We start from the raw sequence: 7,150 nt of genomic DNA on the forward strand, positions 1-7,150 counted from the left end.
CAGCCCCATAAAACAAAACAAGACTAATGGGGCACAACAGTCCAGGGACAAACACTAGAAGGCAGGAGGGGACAGGAACGCTGGTAATAGGGAATCCAAGGTTGAGAAGGGACAGTGCTGACATGTCATGGGGTTGTTAACCATTGTCATAAAACAATATGTGTACTAACTGTTTAGTGAGAAACTATTTGTTCTGTAAGCCTTCATCTAAAGCACAATAAATAAAAATAATATTTCTCCTGAAATCCAATCATTTAATAGAGGGAAATTTTTAAGCAATTACTTGAGTGTCTATATATTTCCAACACTGGAATATTTGCAAAGGTATCTTATTAATGAAAGGATTTTTTATGTCAGAAGAGGGAAATTTGAAGAAAAAGATTTATATTTAATGACTATTTGTTGGAAAACAAAATTGAAAATATGAAACATAGACTTTGTTTTTCTTTCTTCTACATATTTTGTTTCACTCATACTGTGCACAAGATGTTATATTAGGTTTGAGACATAGTTCCTCCCTAAAGGACTGAATAATCTAGTTCAGATATAAAATAAATAGAAATACTGTAATTCAAGGTAGAAGATGACAACTGGCATTAAAGATTTGCTGCAGCAGTATTTCTCAAACTTCTTTTCACTTCGAACCACAGTAATAAACTCATTTCACACTGTGTGTGTATATATAAAACTGAAACAAAAGTGTCACAGAACAATATTTTACTTTTACTGTATGGGATGCCCTCTAATATTTTCTATTCTATCATTTTTCTTTTAAAAAACCTATTAGGTGTTACTCATTCATCTGCTTCCACAAAACAATAATAATTAACTCACAGTTTGAAAACACTGGGCTATTCGGACAATCGGTTGAAGCCTTCTTGGATGCAATGGTCTTTATGCTAAATGTTGAATAAAAAATGTATAGTTGTTGTATATGTGAATTTGAGAATAATGAATCATTCCAGACAAAAGAAACTACATAAACAAGAGTATTGAGAAAAAAAATGTGTGAGGCATGATTAGGTAAGAACAACTCATTCAGTTTGGCTGGGGTGGTAGGCAGAATTCTAAGATGGCCTCCAAGATTCCCGCATCCTGAAGTGCAGACCTTGTATAATACCCTCCCCCTGGAGTGTGATGGAATCTGTGAATATGAGGGGATATAATTCCTGTGATTATGTTATCTTATATGGCAAAAGGGATTTTTGTAGAGGTAGCTAAATTTCCTAACCATTTGAGTTAATCAAAAGCAAGATTGCCCTAGGTGGGCCAACCTCATCAGGAGAGATTTTATAAGGGGGATTCAAACTCAGAGAGACACTCCCCTGCTGGCTGTGAAGATGTAGGCACCATGAAGCCTGTAACTGTAGGAAAATGAGTTCAGCCAGTTAGATATGAGCTTGAAAGAAGAGCCTGAGTCTTGGATGAGATGCCAACCCCAGGAGACAACTAATTTGTGGCTTGTGAGACCCTGAGCAGAGAACCCAGTAGAGTCCTATCCAGACTTCTGACCAACAGAAGTGTGAAATGATAAGTGAGTGCTGTTTTAAGCCACTAAGTGTGACTGTTTGCCATGAAGCAATGGAAAACAGCTGGAGTGTAGGCGCACAAAGAAAAATCATGAAAGAGATTGCTGGAAGGTAATTGAAAATCATATCACACAATGTTATGAGAACTTGCTAAAAAAAAATTGAGGTTTCTCCTTTAGGAAATGTGTAGCTACAGAAGATTTTGGAGAAGAAGATTGAAAGAAAAGTAACCCCTGGAAGAGATGTTCTCATAATTACATGGTAATCTCATCTCTAAGTTACCGTTTAAAATGGATTTTGTTTTAAGAGTCAATTGGATATATGCATGGGATAAATATAGATACAGTTAGTTAGATATATAGGTGTATATTTTAGGGATAGTAGTAGGTAATGGTATAGGTTTGAGTGTCTCAGGTAAAAATATATCTAAATAGACAAGAAGATATGCTACCGAAGAACTGTAGTCTTGAGAACCCCTGCTGAATATGGTGCCAACTGATTGTAATTAAAAACACTAGAAAAGAGGTTCTCTTCCCCTTCACATCTGGATAAAGTACTGCCATGTGATGGTTAAGATTGTTTGTCATCTTGGCTGGGCTGTGATTCTCAGTGGTTTGGCAGTTATGGTGTAGGTTGGCAGTAATATAATGTTGTGATCACTTCAATGATGAGATTTGATATAATGTGATCACCTCCATGATGGGATTTGCTGTGAGTAGCCAAAGAATTGAAAGAGAGTTTCCTTGGGCATGTGGCCTGCATCAAATATAAGTGGACATTCTGGCAAGGCTCATGGGCTTTTGCTCACTCTGGATCCTGCAGTTGGCTCCAGTTCATCTGACCTCTTGTTCTTGGGACTTAGCAGTTTACCTGTGGTCTTGCCTGCCAGTCTTGGGATTCGTCTATCTTCAAAGCCTGTGAGCAAGAGCTCTGCTGTCTGACCTGCTGATCTTGGGTTCACCAGCCCCTGTGGCTACATGAATCAGGAGAAGCCTCTATCCTGACCCACAGACTTGGGACGTTGTAGCCTCTACGACTGCGTGAGCCATTTCCTTGATACAAATTTCTCTATATATGTATATTTACATGCTTTACTGGTTTTGTTTCTCTAGAAAACCCAGGCTAAAACATGCCACAGCAACATCTGTCACCATAGAAACAGAAGAAAACTACATCCCTGCTAAACCAAAAATGTCACCCTCTTCAACAACACCACTCACAGTATCAGGAAATAAAGGATTTTCAAATGTTCTGTTGTTCTATTTGCAAGTAAGTGGCAACTAGGCCTGACCTATTGCCCTTAATAAGCTCCTGGAAGTCTAGCACTTAAGGCAAGGGAAAAAAAAAAATGTCCCTAATATAGGAACAAAGCCACTCATTTGAAAAGGGAGAATGTTTACATTAATTTTAATTTTAAAAGGTATCTAACCTATTTTTTTACACTAAATTGATAAAGGAAGACATATATGTTACACTACATGTGGGCAAATACATTACACTACAATTACTAATGATTTCTAAATTATTATTTAATTTTTTAGCTGTTGATTATTCCAAAAATTAGAATATCAATCAGAAACATCAAATTTCTACCATTTTTAGGAAAGGCAAAATGGATCATTTACGTTTCTTTCACTAATATATTTCTTCTTTCCCTAATATAAGAGCATGGCATTGATTTTTCTTTCTAACTAAGAGATTGGGCCATTCACTAAAAATCTGAAATTCCAATTAATACCTAATGACTGAATTGGACAGTCTTGTGATGTAGGAGCCCTCAGATTTTGAGGCAGCCAGGAGAGGACTGGAAAGGCCAGAACAATTACACTCAGCCATGAGCAGTCTGGTGCATTTATGTCCGAGTGCAGTATTATCATTTCCTTTGTGTCCTATGATGTGAAATGCTTGGGAAAATCAGCCTTAGGGACATACAGTTATGGTTCCCACATCCCTCAGTGAGTAGCTGAGAGCAGGTGACATTTTCATAGCTCCGACATTCAGGAAACTAGTACACCAACAATGTGACTCATACTTTTGATGCTATGCACTGAGCCAAGAGGTTTCCTAAAATGCAGAGAATGGCTTTTATGAGAACAGATGCTTCTCAGGTAAGACTAGCATTTTGCATGCCATTCATTTAGGAATATTCCAGACTTGTTGAAAACAATCCCTACTAGTATTTAAATTTGACTACTTTAGAATAGATACCTTGCTCCAAACTGGATAAACAAGGAAAGATTTCCTAAGTCTTTATTCCTGACAGAAAATGGTATAGGGCCATTATTAAATGCACAGAGAGCAGTCAAATAATATTCTTTGCAAGAACTGTGAAATTCACTACGCATTAAATAGTTATAGCACAGATACATATATTCTCCACCTCACACACAACTATCCAGAATGTCTTACAATATAGAATAGCACCATTTAGAACAAAAGAAGAATATCTTAGATTTTTTTACCTCTCTGGGGTCTGAAATCCTGCCTTGAAGACTGGTTTGCCTTTAGAAATACAATTATAATTTCAACATCCCTCAAAGAGCATCTTTTTTCTGTATTTATGTTAGGCCTTCACTAATAAGACAGCAATACTTTCAATAGCTAAACCTAAAAAAATAAAACCCAAACCCATTGCCTTCGAGTTGATTCCAACTCATAGTGACCCTACAGGATGAGCAGAACTGCCTTATAGGGTTTCCAAAGCTGTAATCTTTAAGGAAGTAGACTGCCACATCTTTCTCCAGCAGAGTCGATGGTGTGTCCTTCAATAGCTAGAAAAAGAAAATAAAAATATCAACCAAATGATAGCTCCCTCATATTTTATGGCATAAACACTCTGACCCCTCCTAAATGGATTTATAAGTAACATCATCACCTCTCTGAAACAACTTTCATAAAGTTGCTAACTTACAATGGCAAAATCAAATCTCCCCATCCCTTGCTAATTGTCATGGGGACACTTTTTCCTCATTGATTAGAAGACAATTTGTGCAGTGGTCTAAAGACTGTATCTGTCTTTAAAAGAAATCATGCAACATCTTATGTGTTAAGAAACTGGGGGGACTTCTGGCAAAATGGCGCTCTAGGCAGAAGCACTACGCCGTCCCTCCACAGCAAAGATCCAAAAAACTAAGCCAAACAGAGAAAACAGAAATTCTGAAACCCTAAAACATCAAATGAAGAGATAAAGAACTCAGCCAAGCACCAAATGGAGTGAGAAAACTGACAGAGAATGGAGCGCAAGGAGAGATTCATGCAGAGGTCCCCTATGAGCTAACGCAGCGCAGATCCGCCATCTTGGACTCCTATCGGAGACCAGCAAATAGGGGGTACGAGAAAGCAGCTTCACAGAGCTTCCAACAGGAGACAAAACAACTGGTAATTTGAGATATATGCTTTCTCACCCCCCACCCTTCTTCACCCCCACTCGACCTCCTCTGCTTCCCGCGGCCACAGTCTCTTGGCTAGGAACCACTGGCTGCTTGGATTCCACCCGTCCGCACTGGCCAGCTCCCTGAGTGCCGTTTGTTGGCTGCTGGTGTTGCTTTTTTCTGCTTCTTTTAATTTCTTCCTTACCTCTCACCACCTCCCCCGCTTTTCGCTCCATGCACCATCTTTGCTTCTTCCTGAGCGGCTGCAGAGCTCCGTTCGAGTGTAGAACTGCTTCCTGGTCTGCGCAGCCATGCTGGTGGGATCCTGGGGCTTTTGTTTGTTTGTTTGTTTTGAATTGTTTGTTTGTTTTCTTTTCCTTTTCTTGAGTTGGGAGCCCGTTCTGGCCTAGTGGTGCTGCACAGCTTGGGACCTACCCCTCGACTTGCGCAGACACGCAGAGGGATCCCTGAGAGCATTTCTTTTTTTGTAGGTTTTTTTTTTCTGTTTTTTTGTGGGGTTTTTCTTGTTTTTTTTTTTTTTTAATTTGTTTTGTTTTCCTTTCCCTTTCTGTCTTTCTTCATTACTCAGTTTCTCGTCTCTCTATACCTTTCTTCTCTTTCTGTTCCCTGAATACCTGGTACTGAATACCTCTATGCCTTCTAGTGAGGTTGTACTGCAACACGTGGGAACAACTTCCCCAGACCTTGTACTGCACCAGTGGGATCCCTGGGAGATTTACTGTTCTTTTTCCTTTCTAATTTTTATTTATTCATTCTTTTCTTTTTTTCTTCCCTTTTTTGTTTTTCTCCATTTCATAGTCTCTCATCTCTCCACTCGAACGGCAAGTTCCCCTAGAACTCTTTTTTGTTTGTTTGTATGTTTTTGGCTCCTGTTCCTCTCTCCTCTCTCCCATATCCATCTTAGCTCCACACACAACAATCTCCCCCTGCCTACCTGCATGGTGTGATTAACATCACACCACCAAGCAGCACAGGCACGGAAGCTGCCCTGCAACGATTACCGAACCACCCTGGTGGCTGTGGTAAGTGCCACAAACAACCCATCCCAGTAACTCCTCTTCAGCTAGACCTGCCCTGCTGTACCATATCTGAGCGACTGACCCTGCCAATTGGAGAAGGAGGTGAAAAGTATCGTGCCCACAAATGAGCAAACAACAAAGAACACACAGCCCGCCTGCTCAGACATAGCCAAATAAAACAAAAAAAGGATGAAACAAACAAATCAACAATCAATAAATGAGAAAAATAACTACTGAATGCCTCAAAGACAGCAGACGATATCAAAACATTTACAAAAACAGGACAGGATGCTTCCAGTAGGCATCCAAAATAAAACACCAGATGACTTTCTAGTGGATGAAAAGGCACTAGAACTACCTGATGCGGAATTCAAAACTCTAATACTCAGAATTATCCAAGAGTTGAAGCAAAAAGCAGACAAAAATGAAGAAAAAATAGAAAAATTCATGGAAAAGGCAGACCAAGTCATGGAAAATACAGACAAAAACTTGGAAGAATTCAGGAAAATAATGCAGGAACAAAATGCCAAAATAAATTCACAACTAGAATTTATACAAAAACAACAATTAGAAATCCAAAAGATAAACAACAAGATTTCAGAAATGGACGGTGTCATAGAAGGGCTGAGTAGCAGATCTGAAACAGTGGAAGACAGGATCAGTGGAATTGTAAGACAAACACTTGGATACAACTCTGTTTCAGGAAAACTCAGAAAAAATAACAAATAAAAATGAAGAGAACCTGAGAGTTATGTGGGATACAATCAAAAGCAAAAATTTACGAGTGATTGGAATTCCAGAACAGGGGGAGAAAACACAAAACACAGAGAGGATCATTGAAGAACTGCTGACAGAAAACTTCCCCAATATCATGAAAGATGAAAAGCTGGACATCCAAGAAGCTCAACGAACCACATATAGGAGAAACCCCAAAAGAAAATCACCAAGGCATATCATAATCACAGTCACCAACACCGAAGAAAAACAAAGAATCCTGAGAGCAGCTCATGAAAAACAAGAAGTCACTTACAGAGGAGAAACAAAAAGACTAAGCTCAGATTATTCAGCAGAAACCATGCAGGCAAGAAGGCAACAGGATGACATATATAAAACCTTGAAAGAAAAAAATTGTCTGCCAAGAATAATATATCCTGCAAAGCTCTCGTTCAAATATGATGGTGAAATTAGGACATTTCCAGATAAACAGAAA

General features: G+C 38.9%; 1 long non-coding RNA gene across 1 annotated transcript in view; it reads right to left on the minus strand.

Moving 5' to 3' along the window:
• The window catches only part of LOC111821075 (uncharacterized), a 505,833-nt gene that overhangs the window by 161,147 nt on the left and 337,536 nt on the right, over positions 1 to 7,150 (minus strand). The window lies entirely within an intron of this gene.

This window comes from Trichechus manatus, unplaced genomic scaffold, assembly GCF_000243295.1.
Source record: "Trichechus manatus latirostris isolate Lorelei unplaced genomic scaffold, TriManLat1.0 scaffold00062, whole genome shotgun sequence".
Taxonomy (NCBI): Eukaryota; Metazoa; Chordata; class Mammalia; order Sirenia; family Trichechidae; genus Trichechus; species Trichechus manatus.